The sequence below is a fragment of the Carassius auratus genome, chromosome 5, assembly GCF_003368295.1.
Source record: "Carassius auratus strain Wakin chromosome 5, ASM336829v1, whole genome shotgun sequence".
NCBI classification, from domain to species: domain Eukaryota; kingdom Metazoa; phylum Chordata; class Actinopteri; order Cypriniformes; family Cyprinidae; genus Carassius; species Carassius auratus.
In genome coordinates, this window is record NC_039247.1 from 26,717,086 (window position 1) to 26,730,000 (window position 12,915).

Sequence of the window (12,915 nt, forward strand, 5' to 3'; positions counted from 1 at the left end):
GCACTCTCACCAGTGAGAGTATAACCTGACTGTTCCACATCGTGGGTACCATGGATAGCCTACTAGCTAAAAACATAGACAAACAACCATCCTACCCACACCAACTCACTTCAGGATGACAGGTGACACAGCCTTGACCTGCATAGGCTCAAGGACCAAAATGTTGCAGCCTACATAACCACAGCACACCATCCACCACAGCACCATTCCTGGATGCACCGACAGCCAGAGAGCCACCACTGTCTCCCAGCCGTGAGTGGCAGGTGTATGTCCTATCGCTCTGCCCCTTTGACGTCACTTTCTGTTGTCTATTGGATGGACAACAGCGATCGAAAGGGGGGAATTATGTAGCATTTGGACCAATCAGACACACAACTATTTGTTATATTTAACAAATAATATTTAATGCCCCCTTGTCTAACCAAAGGATTTATGGACTTTCCCCCAAAATGCAACCATCACCTCAAGAAAGGCAGAACAGGCATCTGGTTCCATAGCAACAAAAGGCAAATTTTCTGATAACACTAGGTAACTCAAGTCTCTCAAAAACAGACACATAATGCTCATAAAAAGGGACTCTTCTCTAATGAATTCATAGAAAAAACTTTATTTGAATTAACATATACTTTAGGGTATTGTGTATGCTGTTGCTGTTCTTGTATATTGTCTTTTGTTCATTGTATATGTTTTATGCATACTTATGATGGATCACTAGTCATGTATATGATGTTTGGTATCTATGAGTTTGTATCTTCATGATCTAAATTATAGTGTATATTATATGTTGATACCTATGCAACACATTCATTTTATAAGAATCTTAAAGAATCTTCTCTTGAACCCCCCAGTCTAATTTCATATGCAAGAAACCATACTAGAGACAGAGTTGTAAAACTTCACTCCAAAAGGCACCATTCCTCATTGGCTCCCTCATATCCTGAGGGTGTGACATCATCACCCTATATAGATCACTGAACCAGATCAGGGCAGTTTTCTTTTAGATTCAGGAATTCCAGGAGAAGATGCTGAGCTAAGAGCCTTTATTAACCACCCTAAGCTTGTGCCAGGCCTTCGGCCTTGACTTTCCATTCATCAAGATCCTCTGATTCGAACTGGTCTTTCTTATCAACTCAGAGACCAGCTGGAGTCCCAAAATACATCTGGACTATTTTTCATTTTTTTGTCTCAAGGATCATATGCCCCTTTTACAAAGGTGTGTTTGAACTAAGAAACTGATGTTTCATTAAGGCTGTAGATCTGCTGAATATCAAATTTTATGATAGCTTCATGTTTTTATTTCTCATCTCTTTACTTTAAAGCTTTAACCCTTTTTCCTATGTGTGTTTGTGTGTGTTAGACTAGCTTAAGTGTTTATGTAGTTAATTAAGTCTTACTTGTATCCAGTCCACAGATACGCAGAATGTGCAATTTTCATATATTGTCTTTTTGCGGCTTAATATCCACAGACTCAAGTGTACTGACCTACTTTTGATTTATTCATCCAAAATTTAGCATATTCTGTCCGCATTAGGATATAGGAATTCTGTTTTTATGACTGGATTCAATGAACCACATTGTGTTTTCTGCATCGCGGAAATTATAGGGCCTTGTGTCTCAGAATAGTCATTGCAATTTGTGAAAGAACTTCACAGAAGTTAAATCTGTATGTGGATGTGTTAAAATGTAACCCCTTTGTAATTGTAATCATTTTTATAGCTAACTGTAATTCAGAGCTGGGTAGTAACGGATTACATGTAATCTGGATTACGTAATCAGATTCCAAAACTCAAGTACTTGTAATTAGAGTAAACTACTTTTTAAAATACTCGTAATCAGACTACAGTTACTTTTTTATGGATTACATGATTACATATTATTTACACAATGGTAATAAGTCGTTCACAAACCATAGATTCTCCTAAGTTTCTTTTTTTTATGTTTATATTTTTCCTAATAAACCTGCCGCTTATATACGTTCAGTGATTCTTCTAGTTTTTCCGGCGGAGAGGGGGAGGGGTGTCAGAATCGCGCTCAGAAGAAATCAGCAAGATATTGGAATATGGAGGGGAACGCAGCCTTTAATCACTGGATGTTCAGACATCATTAAAATTTAATTTCTTCATTGTTACTAGCTTATGCACTTCAAGTGTTTTGAGATGGAATATTTGACCTGGAAATGGCCAAGATCGAGTCAGTTGAGGCTCGTGCAGTCTGACTTGCGGAGAAATAAAAACTATAAGAACATCACACAAAAAGAAACAAACATTGCAATACAAAAAATATAAATATTCTGTATAATATGTGCAACATCACACGACCAGGAGTGATGTTTTTCCGACTTTCAGCTCGATTGCAAATGTGATATTGATTTTATACATCAGTTAAATAAACAAGTAATATTAACTGACTTAAATTTAAAAGACATTGTGGATTTTTACTTCACTTCAAACAAAAATAATTCTAAGCAAAGCCAAAGCAGAACAGTCGTGCATCTCCGAGCAACAGTCTTTTGTTACATTTTTAAATGAGTCAATGATTCAGTGAGCCATTTATAAAATGGTTACCTCCCTCCATAGACAGTAAAAGAAATAGACACAGCGACCCCATTGGAACTCAATTGAGACAAGTGAAGCCCGTTTTTAGCTATTTTTAGCACTTCCGTTTCTGACGCGCAGACTCAAACGAAGCTTGACGACATCAGCAACCTGTCTGACGGATGTAAATCTTCTAGTAGCTGTGCGTGCAAACTGCCATCGTTAATCTTGCAGAGACGGCGAGCTTGAGCGGGGAGTTCTTTGGCGTGAGTGAGCAGGAGTACGTATTCTGATTAATTATTTTGTATAGTATTTTAAAATGTAACGCCAGTACGCCATATTAAGTTAATTGCCTGCGAGCTTCTCCTCCTGTCTGTACGGTAATGCGACAGAGAATCGAGTGGTCATGATGCAATCGTTAGCCTATTTTTACAAAAACTGTTTCTACAGGGCCATAATGTAACATAGAAGGTAATGGAGCCCTTTATACATTGTTGTGTATCTTTAGAAATAAATAATGGACAACTGGAGTCTTTAAACGCCTCAGATGTAAAGTTATTCGCTGTCAAAGTGACGCCAAAATGAATGGGAGGTCAATGGGATGCTAACGCAAGTGAAGTTCTGCTACAAGATGGCGGCACCCAGCCGACTTCAACTTCCGGTCGACTTCCTTGCCGCCTGCCTCCCTCTATGTTACCTCCTTATTGAATGAATCAGCCATTTGAATGAACGGTTGAATCAATGATTCACTCATTAAGATAATGACTTGTCACCCCCTACTGGTGGTTTAATATCATATTTAAAAGTATCATTGCATTTTTCCAACATTTGATATTTTGTATGTCAAAAAAGTAAAACATTAATCTAATAACATAATTTATACATTTGGACAGATGGAGTTTGTTGATACTGATTTCATTTTAATAATAATAACAACCTTAATGTCTTATTATTCTAACGTAATGTATTGATCACATGTGAGAATTCAACGTATATGTAGACATCTACATTTAATCAGTTTAGGAAAATATTTTCCTTTATAAAGTTAAAGTGTAACAGCAATCAATTTAAGGCAAATATAAAAAATATACTGATTAAAGTAATACCTGATAGAGCACTGATGAGACTGTTTCAGAATAAAAGTATACTTTTTTACTCGGACAAGTGAATGATTGATTTACTTGTCCGAAGGACAAGCTCATGTAAAAGCTTAAAGGGGGGTGAAATGCTCGTTTTCACTCAATATCCTGTTAATCTTGAGTACCTATAGAGTAGTACTGCATCCTTCATAACTCCAAAAAGTCTTTAGTTTTATTATATTTATAAGAGAAAGATAGTCTGTACCGTTTTTTCCCGGAAAAACACGAGCTGCTGGAGGCGTGACGTGTGGGCGGAGCTAAAGAATCATGAGTGCGAGTATTTTTGCAGCATAAATTCTAATACTGCCCTCAGGGTACCTTACCAAATATCCATGCAACATTCATTTGTTGCTGTTAGCGCATTTTTGTTGCAGATATTCTAATGCCACCCTCAGGGCACCTTACCGTATCTCCGTGCAATCATTTGCTGCTCTCAGCGCATTTTTGTTGCAGATATTCTAATGCCGCTCTGAGGGCACCTTACCATAACTCCATGCAATCATTTGCTGCTCTTAGCGCATTTTTGTTGCAGGTATTCTAATGCTGCTCTGAGGGCACCTTACCGTATCTCCATGCAATCATTTGCTGCTCTTAGCGCTTTTATGTTGCAGATATTCTAATGCTGCTCCTAGGGCACCTTACCGTAACTCCATGCAATCATTTGCTGCTCTTAACACATTTTTGTTGCAGATATTCTAATGCTGCTCTGAGGGCACCTTACCATAACCATGCAATCATTTGCTGCTCTTAACGCATTTTTGTTGCAGATATTCTAATACTGCCCTCAGGGTACCTTACCATATATCCATGCATCATTCATTTGATGCTCTTAGCGCATTTTTGTTGCAGATATTCTAATGCCACCCTCAGGGCACCTTACCGTATCTCCGTGCAATCATTTGCTGCTCTCAGCGCATTTTTGTTGCAGATATTCTAATGCTGCTCTGAGGGCACCTTACCGTATCTCCGTGCAGTCATTTGATGCTCTCAGTGCATTTTTGTTGCAAATATTCTAATGCTGCTTTCAGAGCACCTTATCATAACTCCATGCAATAATTTGCTGCTCTTAGCGCATTTTTGTTGCAGATATTCTAATACTGCCCTCAGGGTACCTTACCGTATCCCCATGCAACATTCATTTGTTGCTCTTAGTGCATTTTTGTTGCAGATATTCTAATGCCATCCTCAGGGCACCTTACCGTATCTCCGTGCAATCATTTGCTGCTCTCAGTGCATTTTTGTTGCAGATATTCTAATGCTGCTCTCAGGGCACCTTACCGTATCTCCATGCAATCATTTGCTGCTCTTAGCGCTTTTATATAACTCCATGCAATCATTTGCTGCTCTTAGCGCATTTTTGTTGCAGATATTCTAATGCTGCTCTGAGGGCACCTTACCGTATCTCCGTGCAGTCATTTGCTGCTCTTAGCGCATTTTTGTTGCAGATATTCTAATGCTGCTCTGAGGGCACCTTACCGTATCTCCATGCAATCATTTGGTGCTCTTAGCACTTTTATGTTGCAGATATTCTAATGCTGCTCTGAGGGCACCTTACCGTAACTCCATGCAATCATTTGCTGCTCTTAACGCATTTTTGTTGCAGATATTCTAAAACTGCCCTCAGGGTACCTTACCGTATCCCCATGCAACATTAATTTGTTGCTCTTAGTGCAGATATTCTAATGCTGCTCTGAGGTCACCTTACCATGTCTCCAAGCAATCATTTGCTGCTCTAAGTTCATTTTTGTTGCAGATATTCTAATGCTGCTCTGAGGGCATCTTACCGTAACTCCATGCAATCATTTGCTGCTATAAGCGCATTTTTGTTGCAGATATTTTAATGCTGCTCTCGGGGCACCTTACCGTATCTCCATGCAGTCATTTGCTGCTCTTACCGCATTTTTGTTGCAGATATTCTAATGCTGCTCTGAGGGCACCTTATGATATTAGATCTACAATTGGCAGCTCTAAGGGTATTTTGCAGCATAAATTCTAATACTGCACTCAGGGCACCTTACTGTATCTCCATGCATCCTTAATTTGTTGCTCTCAGCGCATTTTTGTTGCAGATATTCTAATGCTGCTCTGAGGGCACCTTACCATATTTCCATGCAATCATTTGCTGATCTTAACGCATTTTTGTTGCAGATATTCCAATACTGCACTCAGGGTACCTTACCGTATTTCCATGCAACATTAATTTGTTGCTCTTAGCGCATTTTTGTTGCAGATATTCTATTGCCGCCCTCAGAGCAAATTATGACATTAGATCTACAATTCTACAATTCTACACTACTTTGAAGTGGCAAAAAATATATAAATAGTAAACTATAAGTATGATGTTAATGAAGCATCTCTTTAGGATAATGTATGATCATTTGGGCTTTATGTTGTAGGGATTCCTTTAGTATATCTATAAGTTAACTTATAGTATATTTGCAGTATAAAATAAAACTTAAATCTAAACTATTTATGTACTCAAACTTTACTACTTTTACACTTAAAGTATACATAAAGTATACTTTTATATACTAAAAAGTGGGCTAATTTAGTCCCAAGAAATATTAAAGTAGTACACTTTATACCACTAGTGCATTGGTATTAGTATACTTACTATGTAAAATATACTTGGGAATTGTATTTGAACTTTACTGAAGTTTATTTAATAAAATTAACTTGAAATTACTTTTTTTTTTTTTTTTGGTAAGGGTAGTCATAAGTATCCCATTTACTGCTTCAGGAGAAATACATGTTTTTATTTTTTGTCTTTTGTCTAGTTTGGAAAACTTGACCAACCAAAATGAACAGTAAGTTATTCTTATACTATTTTTTTTCCTAATACATTTTAGTCATATTTGCATCATCTGCATACATAATGATATTGTTTGCGTAATTTGCATATTTACATCTGACCAGGTACAGCACATACCGGTACTTTTTTTAGTTGGTGTTTTTAGTATGATCATATTCATGGACAACATAAGGTCCTGGGCCAGATGCAGCCCTTGCAGTGTTTCAATTACATTTATGTAATAGGCCCATGATGAGGCTGTAGTCTACCAAAAATCTGTGAAATAATGTAACTTGAAACATCATTGGCATGGCATTCAACTCAACACAAATAGGCTATGTATAAATTGCACAATATGTGGCCCCTGACTTGCTTCATCATAGTACATTTGGCTAAAATGGTTGCCCATATTCTCTAGCTGCCCATTAAAGGCTTGTGTGACATCACTAACTCACAGACAGAGAACTGTAGGGAAGTTAGACTACATATTTTGATGTTCCTCAACAAAAAAAACATAAAAAACTGTGCAAAAAAATTGCTAGTCTATAAAATGTGAATTCTAGTCACCAGAGGAAAAAAAGAAAAGAAAGTATTGCCAACAATACTTTACAGTAGTTTTGTATGCTACGTGTACTAGTTGACTGAATTAAATTTGTGCCATTAGCCTAAGTAAGATTACCTATTTTGGGACTTAATTTCTTTATCCATGCAGTCTTAGAAACACTGAAGTCCCAAAGATGTCCTTGGGACAGTTGGGCCTTTTAAAATCTTTCTGGGCAGTTTGGAGGCCCTTGTAGGCCCATCTGAACTTCAGGATGAGGTAATTTTCTATTTCTTTTAAAAAATTATAGGTTGTATATCTGTATCAACTTTTCACTTCAACTTGACTCTATTGTGACTTATTGTAGTTTATATATTTGTTTATGTATTACTTCCTCAGGTAATGGATGCCCTATTTTACATAATCAGCAGGGTAACCCATACCTTTATAATACTCTCTCTCTCTCACACACACACACACACATATACATACATCAAATATAGATATATCATAATTTAATGACTTAAACCATTTCTCTCCCTCGCTTAGAGCCAGCCTGGGACAGAGCCCATAAATAGCCAGGCTATGCGCCTGATTTTGGAAGGCAGCTCCAGGGCCAGGAGCACTAATTTTCTAAAAGTAAGAGTTATGTGCCTGTTTAAGGTTATTGTTCAGTGGTACAGAATATATTGGGTGTCAAGTTTGTGTATTTGTTTGTTCATTAATGTTTTCTTCATTCCCTGTCAGAAAAACATTCTTAAAGGAGCCAGTGCCATCTTTGGGCCCTACTTGGTGGGAGAGTGCCACTGGACCCTCTTTGTAGGTTGCTGTTAAGTTATGTAGAGACTGTTAGGCCCATTTCACACCGGGTGTGTGGTGTAAGCGTGTCAACTACGTGGTGTGACCGTTTTTATTTAAACTCCCAGCTTAACAGGTTAGAACTTGCACACCGCCTGCGTGACAAGCACATCTCAAACGCATGCTAGGAATAGGACTCACTACTATTTTTCACGCCACACGCAAGCATGTTGGAAGTGTTTCCATACAAAACAGTGAAGAAAAAAATTAAGTGAGAAAAAAAAAAACGAGGCCGCCGAAACGCTGCATCAGAGACACTTCTGGTAAGCAAAGACATAGAAAACGGCATGCAGCTGCCAAGCAACAGACACGCGTCGTTCATGCCATGTTCCCGGTGTGAAATGGGTCTTATGCGCAAAATAGCATCACACATTAGTTATCATTATTGATGCTATCGTGCCATTCTCATTTGTGTTGTTTGAGCTGTTTGTGGTTGACATTTTAAAATTTCAATGATTTTCAATACAGTAATTTCAAGATTGGTTGAAACTGCCCTTCAGACCTTTCTCATATGCTTTCCCATCTTCTATATAGCATTGCAACTTGAAAGAGGGAACTATTACATACATTGACTCATTGGGGGAGCATCCTCAGCGTTGCTCCCAAATCATCGAAAATTGGAGGTACACGGTTTTTGTATTGCACTATAAAATGAGGTAATGAAAACTCAGTAGAGATCTCCTTCATAATTATATTCTCTAATCTTTCAGCTTATTTGCTGCTAGCAGAGGCTGCCAAGGGCCCTGGAAGTTCATAAACAGGGAACATGACTTGCAAAATGACTCTGTGTCATGTGGAGTGTTCTCAATAATGGTACAATTTGATCATTTTCTGCATAATGTTTCTGTTGTCTTTTGAAAATATAGATATTTTTAGTTTTCACTTTAACTAGAGCAATTTTGAATGGAAGTTGCAGATCAAATATTAATGGATCTTGCCTGCTCTATAATGTTCAGTTATTATAAGTGATGTTATTTAATTAAAATAGACTTTCTGTTGCACTTTTAGTTTGCAGAAATGATCCTCCAGGGACAACAAGGTCACCTCCAATGCTTCCCCATCTCCCAAGAGCGGGAGAGAAATCCCTTGGTAAGTAGTATACATTTGTACTTATTGAGCTCTGCTGGCTAACTGTCGCTCCCTGCATTAAGTTCAAGTCACTGATGATTTGGAGTGATAGCTTTAACTAGTAAATTCGGAGGATGTCATACTTTGGACTAGTTATGGCTATTGAAATATGTGAAGGTTATGGTTGCTTTTAATGTGTTTGTGTTATCCAAAGCATTTTTTTTTTTTTTCAGATAGTTCAGGCATTTGTACAGTCTGCTACAAGAAGATGTCAGGGAAGAAAAAGGCAAGTTCTAATGATATTTTATCTAAAGCAACATTCCGCTGTCAGATTAAAGACAAGTACACATCAGACGATTCTTTTGTCACAGATCCAGGGAGTCATTAACATAACATAATGGGGTGAAGTTTGCACAGTGGATAAGACACATGCCTTTGGTGTGAGAGACCCGGGTTCGAATCCACTGTGAGACACCAATGTGTCCCTGAGCAAGACACTTAACCCCTAGTTGCTCCAGAGGTGTGCGACCTCTGACATAATTAGCAATTGTAAGTCGCTTTGGATAAAAGCGTCTGCTAAATGAATAAATGTAAGTAAAAATGTAAGTAAAAATGTAAGTAAAATGTAATCCGTGGGTGAAGAGTGAATTGGCAGTTAAATCTGTGATAACTAGGGGTCACATGTGAAGTGTCATGATGTGTTGATAAGCCAAACTCCACCTCATCAGGGACTGGGACTTAATTTGAATGACTCCCATGACTGGTCTGTGACAAAAGAATAATTTGATATGTACTTGGCATAACTATTTATCATGCTAAATCTTTTGCAAGAGACATGCTCATTCTGCTCTAAAGAAAAGAGTCCAAAACCAGGTAGGACGACACACACACAAACAGACAGGTTTGTTTACGAAGGCTACTCTTAGTTGGCCCCAGTGTTGTTACTGATGTTAGTTGGATTGCAGTGGCTAGACATACTGTATTTCATATTCTATTTATGCACGTTACATTAAACAAGCAATGTAACGATTCATACAGTGCCCAACAAATTTGTAGGCACCCCTGTTGAAGGTGAGTGAAAAACTTATTGAAAATCGCAATTTCCAATATAGATTCTTTTCATGTTTTAACAGAGGCAGAAACAGCTGAGACGGAGACTGCAGAGGCAGTTGAAGGTAAAACATGTGTTTCAGAGATTTTATTCGGTTACTCACACACCCTTTTTTTCCTCGGAGTAACATTTTTTTTTCACCTCTCAATAGTAGCAAAAACGAAGGTTGAGGTTGTTGCAGGTAAACAATTAATTAGTTTTTTGAGTTATACAGGATCATCATTTTTATTTATAAAATGTGAATGTCAATTTGACTTCCTGTCTGCTATGTGCAAATGATGCAGATACATCAGATGCAGATAAAGAGGAGGAGACAGCATCGGAGAAAATGGGTACCGGTATATAATATTATGATACTGTACTTTATATTAAATACTGTACTTTACATACAGTATTTTATATTCTTTTCATGCACGTTACATTACACAAGAAATGTAATGTTCCATTTAGCCCCCAACAAATTTGTAGGCACCCATGTTGAAGGTGACTGAAAAACTTATTGAAAATCACAATTTGAGAATGTCATATATTTCCAATGTAGATTATTTTCATGTATTAACAGAGGCAGATACAGCTGAGATGGAGACTGCAGAGGCAGCTGAAGGTAAAACATGTATTTCTGAGATTTTATTCAGTTACTCACACACCCTTTGTTTCCTCAGAGTAACATTTTTTTTCACGTCACAATAGTAGCAAAAACGAAGGTGGAGGTTGTTGCAGGTAAACAATTAATTAGTTTTGTTTAGTTATTCAGGATCATCCTTTTTATTTATAAAATTTGAATGTAAATTCAAATGTCTGCTATGTGCAAATGATGCAGATACATCAGGTGCAGAGGAAGAGGAGAAGGAGGAGGCATCGGAAAAAAAGGGTATATAATATTATGATACTGTACTTTATATTCTATCTATACATGTAAGGTGGATAGGATGGACTGATTGTTAACTTGCTGGCACACATATACAATGTTTGGCTCAAATAAGATATTTTGTAATCCGAGTGAGTATAGAAGGAGTAGAACACACTATACTATTTATACTTTATGTGGTGTTATATGGACCTGTGTCTGCAATGAAGCTTTATTATTATGTAAATGCACGATTCCACATCTCATTCCTGTAGTATTAAACATCTCTAGTATCTGGATTTAAAAAGAGCATGGGACTTATGTACAAAGCTTGTGTACACACAAAGCAGCTGTGCACCTCTTCTCATGCACACATACAGATGTACAAAGACTACTTGAACGAGAGTGTGCAGTCATGTAATACAGGCCGTTTCTGTTTTCAATGCCTAAGGAAGATCCGATGGGATTGAATCCTTGCATTGTTTTCAAGTAAATAAATATCCTTTAGGAGCATAAACAGGGGGCAGAATACCTCTTCTACTATATTTGATACCATTTATTTTTTTTGGATGTTGCACACCACTCTACTCTCTAATTTGAATAGGGGTGCCAATAAATATTTCATTATTAACATTGGAATGACACTGAGCTGAAATAACATTTAACAACATGTGTATGTATTCTTTATTGAAGATGGATTCTATGTGGATAGCCTGTTGAAGGTGGCGTCTTCAAAGAAAGCTAAAAGGTTGGTAATGCTACAACTAGAGTTGGGTTGGGTGGGTGTTCCTTTTTATATGACAAATTGACTTGATAGAGGCAAAAGTGCAGATAAAATCAGTAAAACGTGTGTTATGTGCCTAATGCAACTAATGCAAAAAACAGGTAAAACTACAAACTATGTAGAGTAGAGTAATGAGTAATGGCTTATTTGTCAAACAATATGATGTTGTTCACTTAAGACTCATGGTTTTATAGATGATCTTTGTCTACAGATATGTTGGTTTTTGATGTTCACAAAAAATGATGTGTTATGATTGCACAGGCACTTTGTTTCAGTAGAGGAGCTGCAGAGGAGATGCTCTGCACCAGAGAAATTCTCTGGTCACCTCATGGTGACTTATTTGAGGAAAGCAAAGGGGGGGGGGGGGGGGGGTCGGAGCTTGTGAGGGAATTGAAAGAGGCAGGGGTGCATCTGAGTCCGTATGGCTCAAACACTACAATGTGCAACAAACTAGTTGAAGGTAAAGGATATGCAGTCAGAATTAGGCGATTTCTTAAAGGTGTACATTCAAACAGATCCCCTTATTATTGAACTAGGTGTTCCCACTAAAGGTTGTAGAACTGCAAGTTTTAGAATGTCAGCCATGATGGAGGCATATGTAGCCTAGGTGAATGAATGAGGCATAGGCAAACAAATTCCAATGACCATACAGTTTAAATGTAATACAATACAAAATGTAAACTGTTTAGTCACCAAAATATAAACTATGTTAGTAACATGTTAATGTCTCATTTACTCATTTGCTCCTTTTATGTCACAGAGGAGTGCCAAGGTCTTGCTAAAGACCTAGGATATTTGACCAAGGAAATACCCTTCAAAATCATAGGCAAGCAGCTGGCCGAGCGAGGCTGCAGAAGAGAGGATCATGACTTGAGGTAAAATATGCATACATATATCTTTTTCCTTCCACTTTTTAAGTCGTTCTCCTTCTGAATTGGCATAATATTGTTATGCCAGTGCTTTCATTCAATTTGTAATTGTACTGTTTATAATGTAACTTGTCTCAGATTTATTTTGTTTACAGTGCTGAACTCGATATAATCGAAAAAGTGTTGAGTGACAACATGGACATGAATTCAAAGGTCACACACACACTTGGACCCCAAGTATGCCAGGTTGTGTTTCAGATCATCAGAGAGTGCCTTGTTGCAAAAGCAAGGGCTCTAGAAAATTGAATAATGACACTATTTCTGACACAATTACACTGCAGGAAACTGTTCACTGTACTGTACATTGTTAAAT

General features: G+C 37.6%; 2 long non-coding RNA genes across 2 annotated transcripts; both read left to right on the top strand.

Annotated features, from left to right (window-relative positions):
• Nucleotides 1–7,408: 7,408 nt before the first annotated feature.
• Nucleotides 7,409–8,431, top strand: LOC113084289 (uncharacterized). The gene is made up of 4 exons (XR_003283667.1): nt 7,409–7,437; nt 7,555–7,644; nt 7,753–7,824; nt 8,398–8,431. It is a non-coding gene; the product is annotated as an uncharacterized LOC113084289 (long non-coding RNA).
• Nucleotides 8,432–10,816: 2,385 nt separating this feature from the next.
• LOC113084257 (uncharacterized) lies at nt 10,817–12,884 on the top strand. Its single transcript, XR_003283656.1, has 4 exons — nt 10,817–10,913; nt 11,583–11,637; nt 12,434–12,548; nt 12,698–12,884. It is a non-coding gene; the product is annotated as an uncharacterized LOC113084257 (long non-coding RNA).
• The last annotated feature ends 31 nt before the right edge of the window (nt 12,885–12,915 follow it).